Source organism: Ammospiza nelsoni, chromosome 1, assembly GCF_027579445.1.
Source record: "Ammospiza nelsoni isolate bAmmNel1 chromosome 1, bAmmNel1.pri, whole genome shotgun sequence".
Taxonomy (NCBI): domain Eukaryota; kingdom Metazoa; phylum Chordata; class Aves; order Passeriformes; family Passerellidae; genus Ammospiza; species Ammospiza nelsoni.
The window spans coordinates 35,036,391-35,062,494 of record NC_080633.1 but is presented as its reverse complement, the minus strand read 5'-3'; the positions used below and the strand labels follow the sequence as shown (position 1 = coordinate 35,062,494).

The following is a 26,104-nucleotide window of genomic DNA, read 5'->3' as shown; positions in this document are numbered from 1 at the left end:
GCAAGTAAGTGTCAGAGTAAGAAAAAAAATGTCTGTCATTTTGGTCCCTAACACTAACAAGAAACTAAAGGAAAGTAGTTCATTTGTTTATGAAAGTATTTGATGTCTTCTTTTCTTAATGTCTTTCTCTGGCAATCTCATTCCCATTCTCACATTTTCCTACTGAAAAAGAAAAGTGAAAAGAAACTGAAACCATAGTGAAAAAATATTTGGGAGAAGATGTTTTTGTCACAAAGGAAAATTCTGGAATTTTTTGGGTTTCATGCTCAGTGCTGTTTTTAGGGAATTTTACAGTTCCAGGTCAGCTCTTCAGTTCACACACATGATGTGACTGACAATGAAATCCATTTTGCAGGAGTTTAGAGAACAACATTAGTGAGGCCACCAAAACTTCCAACCAGAGAACATGGGAGTCAAACTGTCCAACCTCATTTCAAGTGAGGTCAAGGTCATTTCACTACTGAATATGACTCCATATTTGGGAAGCAAGGAGGAGAAAGCAAAAAAAACAAGACTACATATTTGCCGGGAAAGATACTTTCTTGCCTTCATCCCTTCTCACAAAGCCTGTATAGCTTGTGCTTTTTGATGGAAGGCTGTAATTGTGTGATAAAACACTTTTGGTAAAACAATTATTTCTAATTTAAATCAAATCCATTTTGAAGGCTTTACCAGAACAGTTCTGCCTGCAGATCTACCATAGCAGAGTCTGGTTAGCAAGACTAGTTCAGGCACTCAATAATAGAGCACGGACGTGCAAACACATACCCACTATGGACAGATTTTACAGTAACTTTTAAAGCAGCAAAGCTATAATATTGCAAGGCTACTCATTTTGGTGTGTGAAAATCCCTTTGGTGTTTTCCAGTTAATAAGGATGAAAGGAGGGGGAAAAAAAAAAAGAACAGAACATGGGAAAAAATTATAGGGCTGCATAGGCAGCCTCGAAGGAACACGGATTGAACAACCTTTGAAGTACCCAATTCTAAAATGAGATCATATGAGAATATTTTCAAGCAATAAAAGTGAAGCCTCAGAAACAAGTGTAAGTTACAGCCTGAAGTGCTTTATCACAGCTCCATGAACCTTCTTCCATAAACCCTAGTTCTTATGAAAGTTCATTTACTTAAAGTAAAAATTGAACTGACTGTGGGGGAATGAAGGGGCAGGAGGGATCTATAGTTTCCCAGACGTGTGTTGATAAATAAGGCCTGCATCTCATGACATCAAAGTCATTACAGAAGAGCTGTATCCTGCCAGGCTGCAAGGAGGCATTTTCTACTTGGGGATAAGAACAAATACAAGTGTCTTTATGTGCTTCTTCAACAAAACTCCTGCCCTCTGGAGAGCAAAACCTTCAACTTAATAACATGCCTACAGGTATGCAAAATCTACTGGGGCCCCAAAAAGTTATGCCTGGGCTAATGCTGTGCCACACAAAATACCCAAAGCTGACTCTGAGGGAATGTGGCTGTTTACACAGCACAGTGCAGAGCTGGGCAGAGATAACCAGCTCACATTGTGGAAGTAATATCAGCACAACAGTGCTCTTGAGCTAAGCAGCCACGTCTTTGGTGAAGTTAAACACAAAATCAGCTGATGGGGATATGCCCCTTCCAGACAGAACTCTGCCCACCCCACCCATCTGAGAGGTTTCTGGTTTGTATGACACACACATAATCATTTTGGCTTTACAATTCCTCGGCATCTCCACGTCAGTCAGTCATTCCAGACCTCCACAGTCAACAGAGAGAAACAGGCACATGAGCACTATCCACTTGATACAGACATCTCCACTGGGAAGAGAGGAATCATGAGCTGGAATTGCCAATTTCTCACTACTAGCTTTGGAAGAAGACCGTAGGATTAACTCAGGCACCACACAGATGCCAGTCAGAAAAACCAACTCTTCCACACCCAGTGTTGCCCCAGATGTCTGAGCTAGAGTAATGCTGGCTGCCTGTCTGAAGAGTGCTATTCATATTCTTAAAGTACTGATAAAGGAGAAAGTCATGGGTTCAGAAACTGTTCGAGAAAGGTCACTTCTTTCGCAACTGGATCGAGTTTTGCTGTCACCAGAGCAGATGGCTGGCTCCAATCTCCTCACTCCATCCAAGTGACACCACCTGGCCATGGGCCTGGCTGGAATCAGCAAGGGGAAGTGCCCTACACCATCCCACATGAAAGGAATGTTTCCCCTCTCATGGTGACCTCCCTAAGGACACCAGAACCCTCCAGCTGAGAGGTGCAGACCCTCCTCAGGTGGAAAAAGACCGTGATGCAGGACCCCAAGCAAGGTGTGGCACCTCATGCTATGGGGCAAATCCAGCGCAAAGCATGTCTAAGACACTGAAAACAAGTAATGTTTTCTCATCCTTCTTTCCCCAAAGTACATCTGTGCTCAGATAACAGGTATGCAAGAGATAGAAATTGAGCTTGTATGCTATTGCATACAGAAGTTACTTTTAAATAGATTTAAATGATAATCATATCAATATAGCTTGTGATGGGAACTGTAACAAATTCAAAACTTAATTTCTGTTTTCACCCTCATGATTTGGCTGCCACCAAGTTCTTCTTTAGGACCCAAATTTTGTATCCTATACAGGCAGCTATTTGTTAAGTAAAGTAACCCACAGAAGCCCTGGGAAGAAATATAGCTAGGCAGCCGGAGGAGAGCAATTGTTCAGCTCAGAGACTTGCTCGGAGCCATTTAGAAATCTTTTCTGATTTTACAAATGAGAGAAGAAGTACAGATTTAAAAATTATACAAATGCTGAACCATTTGTTTTGGGAGATTTAGCAAAATGAGGCCTTTAAATTCAATTCTTCAAGTTATAAAAGATTCCATCCGGGGCAGTTGTTACAGTAGGTTGACCTCATCCTCTAAGGCAACTTTCCCTCTCTATTTCTAAGCCCTGTAACACCCTGCAAGCCCCAAGGGCACCCCTGCAGCAATCTTTGCAGAAAGAAAGACAGAGAGAGAAAGTTGTCCTTGGATTTATTTAGCGAGAAAGAGGCCAAATCTGGGACAGGGAAAAAGGTTTGCATAGAGACAGAGCTCTTGTGGATTTGTACAATCATCCATGCACATGGAATATATTGAACCTTGAACCTAAACTAAGGTCAAGCAAGTTTAAGGCTTGATACAGATGTTTCACAGAACTCTGGTAAATGAAGGTGAATGTTACTGTTAAAGCAAGAGAAAAAACAAGCTATAAAAACGGTTGGTCGATTGTTTATTTTTCTTTTCAGTCCATTGTCGAGTTTACTTTGTCCCCCTTAAGCCCAGCACTGGTATTTCCTGCATCTGGGTGATGACAGCAATCTCTTATACACCACATAAAACAGATTTAAAAGTTTGAAAGCCACTCCTAGCCTGGTTTCTCCCCGGAAATATATCATTCCAACACAAGGGAATATTTGCATTTTCTTCATTTGTCTTTAAGTTCAAAAAATACTGATTGTCTTCTGGTGCAAAAGTCTAAACCAAACCAACCAAACAAACCAAAACAAAACAAAAAGAAGAAAATGAAAACCACTAAATTCACTATAAGTGCAGTATCAACACTTTCATAAACAGTGAGGGAGCTTTTCAGTCAACATTACCCTTTTTTTTTTTTTAATTAAAAAAATAAGTTACAGAACAATCCAAAGGAAAGTCCCTCAAGGAAAATTAACTTAATGATTTCTTAAAAAGAAGTCATGATGATCACTTGCTTTTAGCCAATTACTTGTTGTCCTTTGGCATGAATGTGTTTGAAACTATGCTCAGAAAAGGGGCAAAGACTTTTCAAGTTTGATGCCATGATGAAGTATAGGCCAATATGGAAGACATCCCCATTCCAACCAAGTTCTGACTAACAGTGATAATGCTATTGGCTCTGAATCTAGAATGAGTCTCAAGATTTGGCAAAGGCAGGATAAACAGAAGTTTTTAAATTATTTGGAATGGTTAAAACATTTTAGGAGATTCACAGTAAAATGCTGTAATAATAACCACAACAACTACTACTACTTTTCCATTTTAAAGAGCTTAGCATAAATAAACTTTGTACTGGTTTTGGCTGGGATAGAGTTAATTTTATCCATAGTACCTGGTATCAGGCTATGCTTTGGATTTGCTCTGGGAAATGTATTGATAATACAGGGACATTTTAGTTACTGTTGAACAGTGCTGACACAGTCAAGACTTTTTCTGCTCCTCATACCACCTAACCAAGCAGAGGGCTGGGGTTCACAAGATGTTATGAGGGGACACAACCAGGACAGCTGATCCCAGCTGACCCAAGGGATATTCCATCCCAAATGATGCCATGCTCAGTGTATAAAGCTGATGGAAGAAGAAGGAAGGGAGGAACATTCTGAGTGATGTTTGTCTTCCCAAGTCACCATTATGGTTGATGGGCCCCTGCTCTCCTGTGATGTCTGAACAGCTGCCTGCTCATAGGAAGGGGTGACTGAATTCCCTGGTGTCCTTTCTTTGTGTGTGCAGCTTTTTCTTTTCGTATTAAACTGTCTTTCCTCCAGTTCATAAGGGTTTTTTTTTACTTTTACTCTTCCAGCTCTCCTCCCTGTTGATGGGCAGTGAGAGGATGCATGGGGCCAGCTACCACTTTTTAACATTACCACAAACTTTTAACATTAGAAGGTGCAGAGGAGGTATTTCCTCTGCTCTACTGACAGGGTACATGAGCAAAGGGACATCAGGGGAGAGAAAACATCAGAACAAATTAAAACAAGAGATGATGGCCCATGAAGTATTGTGTTTAGAACAGATTAAGAATGAGATAGGATTAAAAGTTAAAAATTCAAGGAAGCACAAGTTTGCACGAAAGAAGAGTTTGGTGTCCCCAAGATAACTGCTGAATGGGGCAGTTGCAGGATTTCCACACCTGCTTCTGTAATTCAGATTTAAAATCTGGTTATTTGTTTCCTCCATGTTCTCATTGAAGTCCCAAGAATCCTCATTCCAGTTCCCCACTGGTTTGCACCTTTAGTAATCATCAGTGCCCAGATTCATCAAAGCTCTCCACTGAGTTCTTAGGCTTCAGCACACACCAGTACTCTCAACTCTCGATTATCTATGGGTGGTTTTCCACATTCAGTGGATTAACTGTTCTCCCAACAGAGAAAAGCAGCACCCAGTGTTACATAGAACATGTGAGGCTCTGGGGTCAGGCTGGCATTGCTCTCCTGCTTAATCTATTATCATGAGACCAATGCAGACTAGTTAGTCTTGTATCAAATTTACCCACAAAGGACTCAGAGTGCCAGGAACCATATTCCAGTGACACCTTAATATCTCTGTCACAGGCAGGTCTGCATCAGCGTGGTTCACTGTGGGCCAGGCAGAGCTGGACTGCCCTCCCTACATCCCTGCAGCATCCCTGCACCGGGCCATGCAGGGGTACCCCGTGTGCTGTGTGCCCCCCTGCAGCTGTGGGCCAGGAGATGAGGAACAGTTTGGTGCCCACTGACTTCACTAACACTGCCCCACAGGTTCAGAAAGCTAAAGAGGCATTCTGCAGCACTTTGCATTGACAAAAGTAGCAGGCTGGCTTTTAGCTTTTAAAAGTTTCACTTTCAGAAGAGAATCCTCCAGCATCGATAATCAGTACCCAACATGCCAAAATCATGACAGCAACCAGCCTAGTGGGATAGCCAGAAAGTTAAAAACAAAGATTCACATAGATTTTAGAAACAGAAAGTACTGGCAACATGAAAGGGTTCAGACTACCAAAAAAAGTTAAGATTTTAATATAAAATACATTCCACAATCTTAAGAGAAGGACCTGAATTCATACCAATTTCTAAAAGCTCTACTACACTGTCCCATCCCTACCCCAGTCTAACAGTGAATAGACAAAAAGTGAATAAGAAGACTATGTTTAAATTGCTGGAGATGTTGTGGGGGAAAAAATCAGTTACAATGGGTTCTGTGACCTCAAATTAAAAGATATTGTAGAAAAAGAAGGAATAGATGCTTGTATTAGAGAATGAGGAATGAAGACATCCACTTCAAGTTTAGACAAATAAACCATTACTTAGAGCAAGAGCATTTGTAGAACTATCAATAGAAGAAAACAAATTTAACCCCAGGTAAGTACCTGCAAACAACACAGGGAGCTGAATTACGCAGGGAGAGGATCAAAACAATGAGAAGTTCTAGTGAAGATTAAGAACATAGAGACACATCTGAAAAATTTGGAAGGCAGAACAGAGACTAACTGAGATTACTGGCACTCTGCTGCTGTGCACAGGATCTGGAAAGCATCAGGAAAGGCTGAAAGAGGAAAAATACACAAACTATGGACAACTGTGGGAAACAGAACTGCTTTATATACTAATGCCACAGTAATCCTGGGGAAGGGGTGAGTGAGTAGACAATGTAGTTGTATGGGAAGTGATTGAGGACAGAAAAATTCACTCTAGGAGCAGTAGGACAGAAAAATTCACTCTAGGACACGTAACTTAAGAAAAGACTCATGTGTACAAATACTACACAAAACTATCAGCTGTATCTGCAAGTGTGCCCCTGGCTTAAACAGCTCGCTGGATTGCAGCTGGGCTGTGGAGCCAGGTGCAACACAATCACAATTGTGATGAGCAGCAATATTAGACAGGAAAAATGTGACCGAGTGCTGGTGATGCACAGCGCTGCCAACAAGAACATCATGAAGCAAAAGATGCTATCATTTGGCATTTATAGCAGATGACTCATAGGAGTACCACCCACCGCTGGGCAACGGGGCAGAGCAAGACACTGATTTGAATGCAATACAACACCACGGCTCCTTCATCTAATACCCTGGGAAGGAATAGTCACTGTGGGTCATGCAGTGCTCTGGCTGAACACATAGGTTAAGTTTCAAAGACAAGAACACCTAGAAAACAAGGTACAGCCAAGGAAAAAAGTTTAAAAGCCCATGCTAAAATGCAGGGGTGGGGGGATTAGGCTTTGGGAGAGCTACTGAGTCCAGCAACCCTGCAAAAAAGAACTCTGCCTGTAGAAACTAGCTGAGAATAGATCAGCCATCTTAGCAAAATTAAAGGAAAAAAGTAAATCAGAGGTTGTACCCGCTGCACCCCAATTCAAAATTGCTGAGAAAAAAGGGCAGATCAAAAAGGTCAAAATCCATTAGCACCAGCTGAAGCAATACTATCAAGATATATTCAGGGCATCTTAGTTTAAGATGATAAAAGTAGGTCTGGCACGCTGCCACATCTATTGGCTAGCAAATACAAGGGCTTGCCTACTGTAAACTGCACCAGACATGAGAAGAGACTCATGCATTAATGTTGCTGTCACTGTAGAAGATGTTAAGGAAGAGGCATTTCAGGACTGTAAGAACCAGTTTCAGTTATTCCTAAACACAGCAGAGTAGGAGGCTGAAAACTGGTAAGCTGAAATAAAAAAGCAATGTGACTTTCTGCTTTGGACATGGAGACTCAATCCTAAATCCCAAGAAATCCAAGGCACCCAAGAAACACCCAGACACAAGTGGGCAGAGTATTTGACCATCATTCCAGATTTGATATGCATCAGCGATGTGATGCCTGTACTCATTAAAATCCAGACTTGCACAGAGAGTGGAGGTGGTGGGGAGTCTGGAAGGCAAAGTCCAGATAATGAAAACAGGCAAAGGCAGACAAATTAAAATAAAAAAATTTAAAAATTTAAACTTTTAAAAAATATAAAGCCAAGTTGTGAAAGATCTAGTTGCTAAGATGGACTAAGCAAATCTCAGCAGTGCACTCCCGAGCCCACTCACCAGTCATGAGTGAGCAACAACCCAGCCTCTCCCAGATAAAAAAAATAAGCCCAACTCACTTGTGAGATCACCCAGCTCATATGCATATGTATTATGTACACCTGGATTTAGAGATGACCAAAGCTGCAGTACCCCTGTAAATAGCTGTCTCACTAAAGGCAGCTTCTGTTGCAACAGGGTGTCCACTCATGCCAACACCCACAATATTGTACATGAAATGCCCGCTTGCTCTGTTGTGGCTGCTGCCCTTTTTTGGCAGGGGTACCTCCCCAGTTTCCCAGTAGTATCCTTTGTGTAGAAGGGAAGAGCCATAAAACAAAATGTTTTCTCTCGCAGTTTTCCTTGTCATAGCCAAATTCATTACCATCATAGACCCACAAGCAAGAGCAAAATCAATCACCAATGCTGCAATTGTTACTCCCCTGTACGTACTGCACACACTGTACTTGTTGGTATACATTTGCTTACATACTTTTTTAATGTAAACAAATCTATCTCCTGTAATAAAGTGACTGATATATTTTCCTGTGCATTATAGGAGTACAATTTTATGGTTTAGTCCTGTACTAAACCAAATCACTATGCAGTGTATGTGTTACTGGCGTGTATAGTACACACTGTGAAAAAATACTGAGCAAAGCAGCTAAATGCTCACTAATAAAAGACCTCACTATAATTAAATAAAGACTTTCATAGACCAAAATCCAGCCTGCAGCAGCAGTACATACATCTGAAGCAATTTTTTTCTCACTGACTGAGCACTTACAGCTCCAGCTGACAACAGTAAGAGCAGTGTACACCCAACAGAGATTGTTCAATCTTCATTCATGTGCCCAGCTTCACTTTGAAGTTTCACATTCACAGTTAACAATTTTATGTGTATCCCAAGTAAATAACACTACCAAAAGTACATTAATGCACATATATATATATATATATAGTCTGCTATAATGTCAGATAATATTTCATGTGCAAGCCAGGCATAGAAAGAAGGTATGCATAATTCCTTCACAAAAAGTATTAAACTCCTCTTGTTTCACTAAGAAAAATTTTCTATCATTTTCAACATGGGCCAGCTGTTAGGACTGCAAGTGGGCTAAAATGAAGATGTTACATGCTTCAGAAGAGCAGTTATGCAAACGCCAGCCCCACAGTCTGGCAGCGCTCTTTGCAGGAAGCAGGACTGTGCCTCACCAGAGCTCCTCACAGAAAGGCTCCCAAAATCAAGTAAGTCGGTGGCAGATTTACAAACTGCAATCTCTTGACAAGAATGAGTAATGTGCCTTTACACCAGTGAAGAATATGACCTCCTCTCTATCCCACGTGTTTCTCTCTCCCCAGAGCTGAGCCCTGCAAGGAGACCGGAGTAACCGCAGCAGGTAATTACATGTTATTAGTGCTGCATTAGACTGAGTAGCTATTCAGTAAATTAGTATGTGATATTAACTAAACCTATTCAGCTGATGAACACAAGAATCAGCCTCGAAGTAGCAATTAACAAATTATTCCTAAGCAGGTGTCACTTACAGAGTAAGTCAGGCTATCATTTTTCTATAATTCACCAGGAAAATCCTGACTTCTTCCATTCAGTAAACACAATTTAAGCAGATGGTATGTTCTCAAAAGGCAAGAGACCTATACTTAAATCAATGCTCTTGGATGTGAGGGCTTACATTGAAAGTCAGTACAATTTGTGGCACATCTCCTTAAGGCCCCAGATCTAAATCTCACTGATTAAACTCCATGCACTCCTGGGGGGGAAAAAAAAAAAAAAAACCAGAGCTCTTCTTTGTCTATAGAAAATAGCCACTGACACATATCATGCTTGGGTCTTTTTAAAGAGTAGCATATTATCACAAAAATATTGGGATGCCTGCTAACATAAACAGTGTTTTTAATGCCCCATAGCAGAAACACACTAATTCGTTGCCATTCAGTCTTGATCTTGCAAAAAGTTGGTTCTCTGTATAGTCTCCCTGCTCTTCAGAGAGATTTATGTACATCTGATGTTGAGTCCCTTGGGTTACTGAATGCTTGAACACATGAAACAAACTGGCAGATGAGAGTCTGCTTTAAACCAAGCATTGCTGCAGAAAGCAAAGGCTGAATGGATTGAAAATGTACGTAGGAGAAAAACACCCCGAGTTCCTCACGCAAAGTCAACAGCTCCCTTTATAAGCCCCATTTCACTGGGCTTTGGTAAGAGAGTGTTCTCACAGCAGGGAACATTCGCCTCTGAAACTGTGTGGTTCAGTTTTTGTGCTCACCCCGTGGGTGAGCCCATCCATCCATCCATCCATCCATCCATCCATCCATCCATCCATCCATCCATCCATCCATCCATCCATCCATCCATCCATCCATCCATCCCGGCGGCGCGGCCGCAGCGCTGCCCGGGCGGGGCCGGTCCGTCCCGCCCCTTCCCGGCGCCAGGCGCGGGCTGGCAGCAGCCTCTGCTGGCCACCGGGCGCACGGAGCGGGCCCCGAGTCCGCTACCGGCGATCCGGCCACGTTCGGTGCCGAGCCGGCTGCCCCGGCCGCCGCTGAGCCTCTTGCGTGTGCGAGGAGGGCTTGCACGGCATTAAACGCTGGCAAAAGCCCGCTTGTATTTCCCTCGGAAGTGCTGTGATTTTCTTCCTTCCTGCTCTTTAGAAAAGTACGTGAGAAGTTCCTCCAGGTTTTCAAATTTTTATGTACAGATACCGGTGAAAGGTAACCAAAATTTATGTTTAATGATGCGGAGAGGCAACCCTGAGGTGCAGGCAGATGTGCATAGCTTGCAGTCACGCCTCAGAAGCCCAGATAGCACAGAACACAAACTCGGACTTCTACTGGATAAACTGCAACAAATTTCAGCATATACATACTGATGGTTTTTTCACACAAACCATATAACTGAGAAGAAAAGCCCTCTAAAAGAAAGGGAAGATGCACTCATTGTTTTGAGGAAGAATACAGAGCAAGAGCCCACGAGAAGTTTACTGAAAAGTAAAGCCCATCCCCAACACCGACGTACTCATTTGCTGTCTTAATTTGCTGGTAGAAGAGTTGCTGAGTGAAGATCATTTTCCAATTGATGTGATTAGTATAAACAATTTTAGCCTTCATTACCCACTACGTTTAGTTTTTCATGAGGGTATTTTTCCAAGCCTTTAGAAATGCAGAAATTACAAGCATCTTAGAGCAGAATCCCAGCTCAGTGGCAGAAACAGCAGCAATCTGATTTAATACCATACCGATTTACTGCAAGGCCTTTCATCCAGCTGGCACAGCAGAATCACCTAACCTCAAAAATTTATTCCCAAAGAAACCACAATCACTACATAACCAGGTAAATAGAATGTTTTAAAATTGAAAGCTTTTAATCATCTTGAAAGTAAATTTGTTCTAATGGACAAAAGAAGTAGAAACAACAGTATTATATGGTAAACAGTGTAACAACGTTTACAGCCAAAAAAAGAACATGCCTTTTGACACAAAACACCTTCACTGACTTTGTGATTGATCTGAATTTGCATTTTCCCTTGGCTTTGAAATTAAAGCCAAAGTTTTTCTGAAGTATTCTTTCATGATAAGAAAACCTGCCTTATCTTATGGCAAATGAAGTTTATCCTGGAGACATGGGAGGGGCTGAGAACATCATGATTGGGAAATATCACATTTCCTCACTTTCACCCTTCTTCCAATTCACCTGGGGCTGTTTCCTGCAAGATTTTTTTCAGCAGCCTTAAGACAGCACAGGAGGCCACCAGAAGACACTGCTGGAGGAGCACAGAGCTGGTCTTCTCTTGATGGTCTGCTAGAAAGCAACATCTCATCTGGTCCAGCTTACAGAGAAAGAATATTCACTCACCTACCACAACTGCTGCCACCTCTGAATACGTCCAGAAATTTGCAAACAGACAGAAATTTGCTCAGGTGAGCTGGTGTTTTCTGTTAGGAATGCTGCAGGACACCATGTTTAAATGTAATTTTGATGACCCTAGAGTTGGGGGAATTCCCTGATAGATGTGGGACAGCTTGTGTGGGTGCAGGGAGCCCAGGCAGGCCCTGTAACTGAGAAAGGTACAGGGACAAGCAGGGCAAGATGTGCCTTCCCCCTGTCCAACAGGGAGGACAGATGCCTCCTCCCAGTCAGGAAACAGCTGAGTGGCAAGAGCTAACACAGCCCAAATCCTTGATGGAGACCCTCAGGTCCCTGCAGGTCTCAGATTTCTGCTCCAGATAATTCAAACCAAGCACATTTACAACCATCACTTGGAAAAGCCATTCCCATGGGGACAAGCAGGCACCCAGCTAGACCAAACAGACCTCCCATTTCCAACTGTCACTTAAAGTGAAAGCAGATATTTTTTAAGAAATCCCTTTTTTTGAACTATCATATGTACCTGTGGTGGAGAGTTAGAGTATTGTGAGTTTCTTCACAGTTAACAGATCTTTAGCTGTAATTTGATTTGCCTAAAGTTGACCATCACATGGATACCTTAATCAAAATCTAAAATGCCCTTAGATTGGTCAAAATTTTCCCAACCAAGTTCTTCACAAACAAAAGCTGACCATTGAGGGAATCAACCTTCTCAATCATCACACACACAAGGATTCGCTGAGTCTTTTCCTTCTTTTTCTTTGAACTCTTAATTTCTTTGGCCTTTACCTTCCACTGCAGCTACTTACACTCTCTGTATTTACAGCTTCACAGTCTTTTACAGTTAATAAGGGGTTTAGTAGTTCAGCAGAGAGACTGCCCTGCCATCAAATTCTGGGGCTGTAGCAAAACTGGGTGCCGCCTACCACTTGGTTCAGGGAACTGATCAGCAGGAGTTTGATTTTAAGTGATAGTTTGCCCATCATGCAGAGCCTTTTTCTTGTTTGAAGCAAACTGTAAAATCCATGCAAATCCACCTTACAGCATTAATGCATTAAAAATGTGGCATACAGAGTTTCTAACATTGATAATATTTGAGAATCTTGAGTAAAAGGAAGCATGGAAGCAGATGAGAAAGAGAAGAAAGAAACCATTTTACCCTTTTTTCTCCTTTTCTCCCTCACTACAGGGTCTGCTTTTTTTTTTTTTTTTTTTTTTGGCAGTTGTGCATGGAATTCCCCCTTCAGTCAGTGCAAGAAGGTTTTGCACTGATGAGCAGTAGGGTTTTTTTGTCTGGTCTAGGGAGAGAAATAAAATAAACAAACAAAGAAGCACATATACAAGCTTTTCAGGCAGAATATAAGTCAGATGTTATTCATCAGCTGTGAGTTACCATATCTTAGTTAAAATAGAGCAGCAATTACTCTCTGTTCTGACAGCACCTTACTTTGGTGGCTGGAAGTTAAAATGTACAAAGTACTAAATTTGTGTTGAGACTTAATTTACTGTAAAAGGTCAACAGTTTCTAGCAGGGAAGGGTTCCACCTGTGGAGGATGATTTCACGGCTTTTTTCAGAGCCTCCACAAAACCCAAAGGCCTTGAGAAAGAAGCAGATTTCACCCACTGTTGGCTAATCCTACCCTGATTCTGCACCACCACCTGCCTCCAACATGCCCACTAGAAAGTCTTTACATTTCTCACTCCATTTTCTCACCAGGAAATTGACTGCAAGCTCTTCCACCTCTATTAGTAAGGATTTGTGTATACTTCTCCTGCTTTGCCATGCTGATGTATCCAGTTGCTTGACAACCTCTTGGTCTCATTCTCTTGGGTTCAGTCTCAAAGGAACGTTCTGCAAGCACTTGCTCATCTCTGCAAGGACAGAGCCCTTAAACAGGCTACAGCTTTGGGTGGTAACACTGGAGTGCAAGGCCAATTCGCTTGGTTAATTATTTAATCTCCAGCTACAGAGTTTGAACCAAAGGGGAAGATGCAATTAAAAAATAAAACTAAAATTACACACATATACACACACATGAGTACTTCCCTGCATGCTTAAAAATAAATAACGGGCTTGGAAAAAAAGAATATGCCAAGCACTCCTACAGGTAAATTCTTAGTGAATGAATTTTTGGGAGGTTGCTAACACAGAAAACAAGTAGAACATCAGGAACAACCACACTTCACAGAAACCTCTTTTTCACCTTGCAGAAAGTTGTTTTACCTTGGCAGTTTGTATTTTAACCTCTATATGATCACACTGAAAAAAACCCATTATTATCTTCACTATTCATTTTCTTACTTGAAGCAAAGGAAATAATACATATTTCACATTTATACCCTGGTTTTCCTATATACTTTTAAATATTCTCAGACAGCTATCATGCCTAATTTTTGCAAAGAGTTTAGGCCCAGCTTCCCAGGCCATACGCATACAGTAGTCATGTGGCAATGAGATCCCATTAGGTAAATCAAATTTAAATTCTACTCCAAGACAGAGCACTTCAGTCACTATCTCCAAGTGCTTAATTGGTAGACTATGGACAGAAAGTGAAAGCCATGTTAGCAACAAGTTAGCCTGGATTTCAGTGTTTGGGGATGAGAGGAAAAATCCTTATGATTTATTGTTAAAGCTCAAACAGAGGGCATTTTCCCCTGTATTATAACTATTTGCATATGAAAGGTATACCAGTAGCTTTTGTATAATTAGCATGTGAACAAACCATGAAAAAACATGTTTTTCATGTGATCAGTAACTGATACAACCAGGCTACCTTCATTGACAAAACCTGAGACTGAGATATTTCAAAGCTCCCTGGGAAGATTTTTCATTCATTTCTAGAGGATGCATGCAGATAAACTGACTAGACATTCATTTTAAATTGTATTTTCAACACCTTTGGGATCTGTCTAAAGTCTCCTGAGGAATTTGTCATCTTTTTAATTAATCTGGAAGAAAATATGTTTTTTCTAATTCCTGGGATTTTGTATTGTCAGCCAAAATTATCTTACTCTTTTGAGAGAGTAACATTGCAAAATGAGATTTTGCAATCTGTGTTTTTCAAATCAGAAAGAAGCAGCTTTTACATCTTAATTTGGTTAAAGAAACAGGCAACACCAGCCTTCTTTTAGAAGATCCTGAATTCTGACAGGAGGGGTAACCAAATTATCAATTCAGCTCTTGCAGCAGCAAACATCATTAGCATTGTCCATGAAGTTCAATTAAATGGATCATACAAAAACTAACAGCCTGAAATCCTGTTACCCTTGAAGCTGACAGCAAAAATCCCACAGATTCCAGTGGGTGCATCACTGTGCTACAACCTTGACAAAGAAACTACCTGGGGCTTTGTAATGCACAAAGGAGCCCCTTTCCCAAGGACATGCATTACCTACATATGATCGTATCCAGTCAAAAATGTAATTTTCTGTGTGCTGCAGAGGAGGTGCCTGAACTGATTTGCAGTGTTGCTGGAAGAGATGGACAAGCCACCAAGAGACTCTAGAGCAGTCTTCTAATAATGCCTGCCTTTTACAGAGACTGACCTCTTTTCACCTTGCTAAAAGCACTAAGTAGCAAGTAATAGATCTTGTCAAAGGTTACTCTGTAGAATAACCTCTGGAGATATTAGATAGAGGTGTCCAGAGAAATACCACAAAGGTGCTGACAAGGAAACCAAAGGGATTATGATTAGGAAGTGTGAATAAGCTAAGGTTTCAAACATACTCAGATTTTGGTTAGAAATGCTGAAGTACAGGAAGGAAATGTTCTACATACCATCAAACCACCAAAATACACACTTGAAAAGACAAGTTAAAGAGCCATCATATGGAGATTAAATACTTTACATGGTCTAAGAAAAGCAATTCCACATAACTAGAATAAGCCAGAATTTCTTCCTCATCAAACTCTAGTATGTCTCCTGATAAAAAATGAGAAACTAATCTGCTCAAAGGAAAAAAAAAAAAAAAAAGCCATACCTACGAAGCATTAATTGCTCTTTCACCTCTCTTTTAATCTATCCTTGAATATTCAAACTAATCAGAACTTTCACCAGATTATTCCCAGCAAGAGAAATCCATTTAAGTCATCTACATTTCCCATAAAAAAGAAATATGTTTTAAAAGACCCTAAAAACTAAGCCGGTAGCATAACTAAAAAGCATAAATAGAAAAATTTACTCCAATTTCTGAATTTCTCCATTTACTCCAATTTCTGAATATTAACAATTATGCAATGATTTAATTCAAAAAAAGTCCAAGATACTTCTGACAGTATTCTTAGTAGAGGACAGCCTCTCCTAAATTTACTCTCAGCAAAGGTGCTGTACAAAGACTTGGTTTCTTTCAGCCAATCTTTTTCTGATCCCATCAGTTGATTACATTGATTTTGCAATGCCCTCCAGGGAAGGCAATCATGTTCCCTGTTCCAGCCAGATCAGACCAGACCAAGTCTTAGGAAATATTTGGGAGATGTGGCCAACAAAAGGCCTCTACCCAGCTATTTGAAATTCTCAAACAACACAGCTTTCCAGGAGCTTGTCCCTGTCTTACATGCACAGAACCATATTGTTCAGATAAGAAAGATAAAGAGAGCCCAGCCTCCCAAGCCAAGAGCGGAGAAATGAAGGCAGATAAACATGAAAGTGTTTGCATCAACCTGAAAGACTTTATTCATCACAAAAAAAAAACGAAAACCTCAAAAAGATGTAGTGCCTTATGTCTTCCTTAATATAAATAAATTTTCAAAGAGGATGAACCTCATTTTGAAAAAATGTTGAAATAGAGTATTTTGACTTCTTCGTGTAATTTTCTCCCCTTTTATTTTGGCAGAAGCTACTCAGAAATTTTGATCTTTAACTGTGAATACTTTCGGGCCTCCATTCCCTTTTCAGTAAAGTTCTTTGTGTGAAAATCTTTGGTGAGTATATTTTTCCCTCAAAAAATGTCTCTACCCTGGCTGCAAAGGCCAGATGTACTCCCCTCTAAAGAGGCTGCTCAGAGGCCACCAGCTTTAACTCCTGGCAACTGCTACTTGATTTAGCTCAGGGTTGGATGGGGTGCAGAAAAAACCTTGTGGCCCAACTGTCTTCTCTACACAATGGCAAGGAAATCCCCTCTGTGCTAAATATGGGGCTTAGCAAGAGACAAGAGGCTCTGTCAGGACCTTGCTGCTTCTTCGACCATCTCACACCCACCATACTTGAGAGCACAGGTAGAGTCAGGCATTAGGTGGAGAAATAAGTGGCATTCTAATGTGGGCACCAAAAGGGTGATACTTTTTTAGCATATATTTTGAAGATGGTTGGTAGGAAGGCACTAGGTATGTGAGGAAAGTGGTATTCACAGAATTGCTAAAGGCTGAATAAAGTACTCCTGTTTGGATTTTCATTTAACTCTTTCACAACCGACCTTTATCAAAATGTTATTTCCATGTCATGGATCACTTGCTTTTACCTCTTTCTCACCTAACAATAAGCTATACAATTTACTGCTGTGTATCCTTTACTCTGTAAACAAAAGTCCATCTGTACAAACCAGTTGCCAAACTGCAGACTTGGTTTTTGTCTTAAAATTCTGTGATGTCAGGATCCAAAAAAAATTGATATTTTACAAAATGCATCCTCCATGCAATACCTTCCCATTCCAGGTGCTAATGAGCACATACCTCTCTATAAATGTAGACATGGGCATTCCCCTGTCCAGTATTTTCTAAGCACTGGAGCCAGTTGAGACATTTGCTTGAAATCCTGCTTGGGCTTTCCAAAAGCACCTGAACTCTGGTGGCCACAATTTTATTAGCTGGGAGAGGCATAAGGTAGATCTCACTGCCACAGTCACACAGCCACATGGCTCAGCAGCACTCCCAATGCCACATTTTTCCCTGTTCAAGGAAGGCTGTTTCCTTGAAAGAAGACCTACAACAAGGAGCTCTGCGTATCCAGTATGTCAAACCAACACTTTGCTTGCAAGGCATCCTCAGTACATTTAAGCTATCTGACACCAACAGAGCAAATTCAAATTTTAAAAGAAAATCAAATCTATTTTCATGACTAGCTTGATAAAACAGTCATCATCATGCCTCTTATTGTCCTCATCATAAATTAATTTAGAATTAATTACAATGCTGAAAATATTTCTTCTAAGCTCCTTCTGCGCCTAAAAGCTTTCAGCCTGCTGAAAAGCTCTTGGCTGACAGTGCACTGACTCAAAACTCTGAAATGAAAACTGGAAGACTGACAGCCTAGAAATAGGCTATCTCAATATTTTGGAATATCAGCTTTTTGGCAAGAAAATTCATATAGAATCAGACAACATGAGAGAGAAAATACAACATGTAGCATCCTGACTGCTACAGAGGGAGCAATGTTTCCCAGTGTTTGCTTGTGTATCCTGCAAGCTCCACTCAATTCAGATAATCCAGTAAGAGGTTCAAGTGTAAGGCTACCGCATAGCAGTAAAATAAACTATCTGGAACTTCCAAATTTTAGGGTATTATTAAGTTGGTTGACTCATCTGGGATCCATTGACTTTAACTGTTCCTGTTAAAAACAGACCACTATAATTTTTGCTGAGGAACAAAGAAAAAAATGTTGGGGGACATGCACATGGCTGATAGCTTATTTTTTACAGTACCTACTGGCTACACATAGAGCTACATTCATTAGTCTCAAAGCTTTTTAACTTCACACTAGCGAATACAAAATCATTCTTGATAACATTAAAGGTCACTTTCCAAAGAATAAAATTCCCTATTTTGTGTAATGTAACAGAGGCCAGAAATGTTTTTCTCTGAAGCAGGATTTTTGTACCATTAAGGTATATGCAGAGTTCTTCATGTTGAAGGACTCCTTGAAGGCTACAGAATTAGAGCATGTACGCTTTTTAGCTCTCTGTTGAAGAGCTGAAGCATATCTTGATTTTTAACAGAGAGTTTTACTCCCAAGAACTTGTTAGCAGTTTGACTTAATAAAGAACTAAGTTTCATCTCAGCAGTTTTACTAAACTTCAGGGAAAAGGTACCCAGTGACACCAGTCCCTAAGTGCCCTAAGCATCCATTGACCTCAGTGGGAATTGAGATTGGTCCTACTTTTGATTGACATGGCACCTTGCAGAATTAGATCCATTCCTCTTCCCTTCCTCCTAAGAATGCATTTTTCCCCATTAGCCATCTGATTTTTATTTTGCTTTGACCGGAGATGAAATGAATGTAGATGTTTTGGTGCTGACAACCTCCCTGTCAAATTATATAGTGACTTCTCATGCTAAAACTTGTTTGTTTTCACACCATCATCACTGATGATCTCAGCACAGCAGCGCTTCGAGAATAATGGTTTAGTCAAACTCAAAGCCAGCAGAAGGAACATAAAACAATGTGTGCTTATATAGGGCCTACATAAATAGTGCTTTTTAAAAATGTTTGGCAATGAAATAATAGTTGTGGGTTTGTTTCATTTTTTTTTATAAATTAACCTCTGGATTGTTAGGGATCCAGAGACTTTGCACACCAGAGTGGCTATAGGACCTAAAAACATTTGTTATAGCTTCTCACAAAAGAATATACACAGAAGATGCCCTTTGTGTGCCATTAATAATCAACCATGGTCCATACCCTCACTCCACACACTTTCAGAGAAGTCAAGCAATTTATACCAATGTCAAAAGAAGCAGAGCTGACCCCACATATGCTGGGCCAAATGAAGAAAATTGGAAGCAAGTATGTGTACTTGATTAGGCCTGGGCAAATGTGAGTTGTACACTGGACACTGTCTATTTATCACTCTTTTCAATGTTTTTCTTTACTCAAAATTCCCTGTTTATTGCTGTTTAAAAAACAAAATCAGAGCAGCTCAGGCAGTGATGACATTTTTCCCCCATTTCTCAAAGACTTTGTTTCCACTTTCAGGCGAGCTTGGGAGCTATGCAAGATGCCCGAGTGTCCTGGGTGTTGCTTTATGCAGTGCTGCAGACAAATCCTCCAATTTATTAAAACTGCAGAGCCGCACTGCCTCCTTGCTTCTTTTGCCTCTATCGCCTCATTTTTTTCAGATGCTGAAAGAAAACCTAAACCTCCACATAAAAAATGTAACTGAAGTCTAAGGTGTTACTTCCAGTTCACAGCTGCGTCGTTAATCGTGAAAGTGCACATCATATTTAGGAGCAGAATTCTATCCTGCCATGTTTAACTGAAAAGCTTGGTGGGCTTTTCATCTATGTTGTGCAAGCCTGAGGCCAGAGTGGTGACTGTCACAGCCAAAGAGACACAGACAGATAGATGATGGAGAGTGCAGACTGCGCACCCACACATAAAGCGCGTGAGAGGAAGGAGAGTGCACGGAAGGAATATTAATTGAGCAGAAAATAAGTATTCTCAATATCCCCCTGCCCCCTTAAAAAGTAGCCACAAGATGAGGAGAGCTGCAAACATGTTCATCTTGGGGAAACAGCCGTCCTTAACGTGACATGTAAGGCTATTACTTTAATAATGGGATTTGCACAGCACACAACTGATAGGCTATGTTCAGAATAGACCCCGTGAATCTAATTTTCTTTTCAATGAGTATTATTGCAGTTGGTAACTCCACAGATTTCTATAGAGTTGCTCCAGATTTGTATCAGGGTGAGTGGAGAATTAGGCTCTACTATGATATTTTTTAAATCCACAAGAATGTAATTCTACTTACCCAGTCATAAAACCCATGGCTCTTTTGATCCTTTCTACTTTCATAGCAAATTATTTACAGAAGCTTGTCTTTTAAAGATTCTCATCAAAATAGTTAGATTACTGCTTTCTCTCACTTTTTGTGAAAAACCATCAATTACTCAAATTTAACCCATTTTCATGCCTGAGTCCATGTACTGCTTTACTAGCACTGAAGAATAAAAGGGCAGTGCAGGAATTGGAGAAAGCGGTTTAAGTTTTACATCACTCATTTTGTTCTCCCACTGCCTTTTTAAAATACTTTTCTGTCACACATCCAGTAAAAGAAATTTACACTGGCCTTATTTAATAACAGATATAAAACAACTTTAAAATGCTACACTGATACACTTAAGGATATGGAAGTAAGAAAATAAGGAAAATTCCTTAACTTGTTTTTAACTACAGAATCCCTTCTTTCCCCTCATTTTGCACACTCTAGAAAATTATGGAAGTCTCTACAGATGTTGATCCTTGATCTCTTCATTGCATATTTGTGAAAAATATGCAAATGCCATTCCCCCCATGCCCAAGTCATCACCAGCAAAATGAGCTTTTTTTTAGTCACAAAAAATGAAGTTGATGTTGTGATTGAAATTATCATAAACCCTTAACCAAAATTTCTTCTTCCTAAAGCATTTATTCAGTAATGAAGTTAAACAATAGGTAGGAAAAGATAGTCCTGAACAAAGCAATTGATTATCTGTTTCTACTCCATTGCTCCACTTTTAGTTTTTAAAAAATTCTGAGAAAAGAAGTTTCCTATAAGTAAGATACTGGCAAGCCCAATGGCACAAACGGTGCCATTTCTGGACAAGCACAATTCCAGGTTCTTTGCCATCACACACTCAGGTCACCTTTGGAGTTCCTGCTGGGCACCTAAAAAAGAATTGTGATAAACTCATTCACTGACTTGACCAGAACCAAAAGCAGATGTAATGACACCAATTACCTAAAGTTAATTCTGGGGAGTACCTATGGAGGTATGGTTTACTATTACGGAATCATGGAACTGTTTAAGTTAGAAAAGTCCCTTAAGATCATCAAGTTGAGCCATTAACCCAACACTGCCAAATCTGCTACAAAACCATGTCCCCAACAGCCGCATCTACACATCCTGTAATTACAATTACCTCCAGAGATGTTAACTCAGTCATTTCCCTGGGCAGCCTATTCCAATGCTTGACAATCCTTTTGGTGAAGAAATTTTTCCTAATATGCAAGCTAAATCTCTTCTGGTGCAACTTGAGGCCATTCATAATTTAAAGCTCTGCACCTAGTAACAGAGCATTGCTGTTGAATAAAAGTTTTCTGAAAAGTTAAGTGAGAGGTATATTTGGACTGGGAATGATTGCAAACTAGTTCAGCCATGACTGAATTACTGGCAGCTGATTTGCAGCATCAGTGCATGACCAAGTGACCTACTAATATCATCATCCATATCTTGGAGCATTTACTTAGGCAGAATATTACTCTTCAGGTAGTATTTTCAGCACTCCAGAACAGGAAGATTTAAAAGATAGAAAAGGGGGGAAAAAAGAGAGGGAATACAAGACACTAACATCTCAATTAATTGCTTGCTGTTATAGCTGCTCTATACAAGGCATCCCAGATCCAGTCTCAGATTCTGTTTATTATGCTACAGAGCCCCCTGTGTTGAGCATATTAACTAGCATTCTTTACATTAGACCAGCAGGAAAAAAAAACAACTCAGATGTTAGATCTAGGAGCCCCTGGTCCAGGTTGATTTCCCTGAAAAGACAAATTAGTTTCTGGGTACAGCTCAGCAAAAGGTGGTGATGAACAACACTGCCTTACATGCAATGAGACAGTAACTAAATGCACAAGCCCACAAAGTAAGCAGGAAAAAAGGCAGCTTCCTCTAAATGAGGCAAGATCAGACAAATTAATTACATATCTCTAAAGTATTAACTTTAGGCAGGGTATTTAAGGATGACTAATTTGAACTCAGTACATCCCTGGACAAAAAACATTAAAATACACAAACATACAGTGATTGGGACCAGACATTTCAACTGCATTGAAATGGTGTGGTGAGTGGGGGCACACAAAGACAAGGCCCTTAGGAAGGAAAGAAGCTGAGATGAGAGAAAAGCAAGCTGCTTGAGAAAACCCTAAAAAGGTTAAAAAGGCTGTAGAAATTATTTGTAGAGTTTATGTGTTGTAGAAAGCTGCAGGTGAGATCCAACCATGCCCAATTCCTGAGCTAGCAGAGGTCTCAGTACCCCAGTAAGAGCAATGAAAACATTCAGAGCTAAAGAAAAGCAGAATCAGCTGACAAGGGTAAGAGAGGATTTGTAGGGTTTTTTTCCCCAATTAAATTCAAATCTCATTCCTTCTGGCTTCTTCTTGTTGCCATTTTTATCAGCCACAAAGTGGAGCCTTCTGGCCAAGTGAGGCTTCACCCCACGCCTTAAAATCACTTTACGTGGCAGGGCGGCACGACAGTGACATGGGCTGTCTCAAAGGAAGAGATCATTAAAACCACACACCTACACAAACACTGCTGGTGACAGTGTTTCAAGGCATTTCTTCTGGAGTAGTGTGTGGGACCGACTTCTTCAACAAATTCTCAAAAAAGTATAAGGCGGAAACAAGAACCAAAAGCAAAACATCTTTTAAGCTAAGGAAATTGTTGTAAGCTTTCAATGTTTTACTTTGAAAATCCTACAGCCTTCAGCAAAATCCTTGGAAAATCTCTTTGTGTTTATGAAATAGCATTTGATATCACAACCTAAAAGCCTACAAACCAGGGCAACCAACCCTTTCCTAACTCTCTAAGGGCAAATAACACCTGCATTTCCCATACAACGGCTAGAAAAGGAATGCTGACTCTCAGTAATTTTAATTACAGACTAAAATGACACCTTAGTGAAAAACAGTAGATAAAGTATTATTTTAGAGTTTCAATGTTGCCCCGTTAACCTGAGTATAATAAGAGCAAAACAATCAGTGCACAAAGTAACACCAGAGCTCCACGGATGTAAAAAAATACTAGAGCTTATCTGCTTCAACAAGTCCTTTCATCACATATCCAAAACAATAAATTTATGTATGTTATGTTGTGCTTGTTATGTGTACCTGAGACTATTTAAGTAATTTATTTGATTATATATGTAACCAAAACAAAAATATTTCCATAACAGGATTTTGTTTTTACATGTCAAATCTACAGAAGTTAATTTCTGTACTTAATGCTATAACATAGCTAAAGTTAAAATCCAGCATGATAACATACTGTCTGAGATCACTGTTTTGTCTGTGGCCAAGAATACTACACCTTCAGAATTGTAAATAAGCATGGTAATATCACGTTTGGTAAGAGGAAAAAGTATGTTTTCATAGTTCTTATTCTAAACTGTTGCTTTAAATTTGTGATCAACTTTGATCATTTCTCAAGGCAGAAAAATGCAAAAGCCTTAAAAGTTCTTTTTCAAGGCTAGAGCCCTAAAAGCTCTGGAGCATTATAATTTGCTGAGATAATTTACCAAGAAATAAGGGTGGGTGGGGATGGAGGAGGGGGGAACAGGGGTTGAATAGCTTGCAGCATGAAGAGAGAACAAATCAACAGAAATTGTTTGAGATATTGCAGAGTGACCTACCAAGCTCTCTGATCAGCCCTCTGAAGTTAGTACTTAGGACTGACAGAATCTCAAAGTATTTTAAATATTTCCACTGAGACTCCTATGTATTTGTATCAATGAAAGTTTACACATGAAAGATTAAGCCAAATAGGCTGGTTTAGTTATATATGTCTGCCTATTAATTTGATTAGCATGAGATAACCAAAACAGAATTGAAGCAAAAGAATCACCTAGACCTGTGAAGCAGAGCTGAAAGACTTATTGCTTTATACAGCTGCTTTTCCAGCAACTGCGTCTGCTGAGTAGAGTATTCCTGCAATAAGTTACAAGAAAAATCAGTGTTCGTGGGCCTTGAGAGAAAAACCCAGTTTGTTCCAATAATAAATCACATGGTCCTTAATAATAATTTTTAAATGCTTGAAGTAAAAACAGTTTTGTTCTTCTTTTATTGCAAAATCTTGTCCTGAAATAGTTTTCTCATAATAAAGAGTTTGTTAGAAAGACAGTCCCTGGAATTAAAATTAAAGCTAACAATCCACAGACATAGGATAAACCCTCAAAGCAACAGGTTTACAGGAAATCCAGAAAGTCAACTAATGGCAGAAATTAGAGACACAGGATAACAAAAAGTAGAGGAAAAGTCCTTGACTAAAGAAATTGTTTTAAAAGCAACAACAACCTTGCAAGAATTCATCTAATATTTAAGATCCTCATACCCTGATTAGGAGCACAGAGACAGGCTTTTAGAGGGGGCCACAAGGAGACAAGTTAATAACCCAGTTTCAAATCAGCCTGCAAGCCTTACTGAGCTCAGAGAGATTCTGCCCACACAGAATTGAAAGGTTTAGTATGTAAGAGCAGCCTTCTGACGGCACGGGGAGATTACCTCTCTCTTATCAACTCCAGAGTGAACTCCAGCTCTCACAGCAATGATCTTTCACAGAAGATTCCTCGGCAGTGGACAGGATAAATGTGAGTGCAGCACATTTTAGATTCTCAGCGTGAGGAAGTGAATATCAAATTTAAAAAGCACCTATTACTCTTTATCTGTGTAAGTCATTCTGCTAAGTGGTGATATAAATAAAATTACATGTACAATCTCACTTCTATCTTCCCTTTAAATGTATATATGTGGTTTCTTTCCCCTTACATTCCCTGGGTTAAATTAGCAGAAGAGGAGTGTGATAAATTGAAGCTGAACTATAAATGGGTGTTTTGGAAGGGGGAAAAGGTTTCCGCTTGTTCTAAATGTGTAAACTTTTAAAAATATTGCAATTTTAAATCCTGGAAAAGTGCCATCCAATATTCACAACTGGCAGACAGCGCTTATTACCTTTTTTATATGCTATTACAAAACTTTTTGATTTTAAACATTAGCCCAACTATTCCTAAGAGTCTCCAATTAAAGATGTAACAATAGGAGACTGCAGCCATTTCTTTTTCATGCCATAAGTTCATTATTTCTATTTCCTGTCTCACTCAAGTGTTTCTTTTAAAGTTTTGAAACTGTGATGGTCTCCACAGTTGAAACCAAACATAAATCACCATGCAAGCTAATGGGGCAAAGGAAACCCCCAAGTCTATCGACAGCAGTGGATACCACTTCTTCCCGAGCCATATATAATTAAAAGCAATGAAAAATCCCGGGTTAGTTATCATAAAAACAGGCTCCTTACCATAAGCTGTAAAGCACAGTCAGGTCCAAGTTGTTTTGTTCAACCACCACACCAACTGTTCCTTCTTTTTAGTGACTTATTTAAAAGAAAGAAAACTTTGCCAGTTATAGCTGGGGGAAAAACTCCCAAGAGCTTTCAGGCTTCATTAATTAGGGCCATCAGAACTGTACTTCATTTAGGCAGTACAAAACGGTGCAATCGAGAGTTATGTCCCGGGCTGTAGCTATCTGCCCCTCTCTCATTCTCTTCTTCTTTCTCTCACCATCTCTTTCAGTAAATGAGACTAATTTTTCCAGCAGCCTTTAACTCCCTAGATTAACTGAAGTGGAAAATGTGACTACAAACTCATAGCACTGTCTAGCCTCCAACCCAGCACAGAATCAACTTTGTTGTAAGTGTTGAAGGACACCTAGCAAGCTGCTACTTGCTAAGTTCATAACCCAGAAGTGTACATTCACTCACAACAGGACTGCGCCATCT

General features: G+C 40.0%; 1 protein-coding gene across 4 annotated transcripts in view; it reads right to left on the bottom strand.

The window, feature by feature from the left end:
* The window catches only part of CREB5 (cAMP responsive element binding protein 5), a 256,873-nt gene that overhangs the window by 228,485 nt on the left and 2,284 nt on the right, over positions 1-26,104 (bottom strand). Inside the window, exon 1 of one of the 4 annotated variants that reach the window (XM_059473950.1) lies at positions 24,835-24,892. The exons of the other annotated variants lie outside the window; for them this stretch is intronic. The gene's annotated coding sequence lies outside the window, so the exon portion shown is untranslated. Of the gene's footprint in view, positions 1-24,834; positions 24,893-26,104 lie in introns of those variants that run through there. 4 annotated transcript variants of the gene reach the window in all.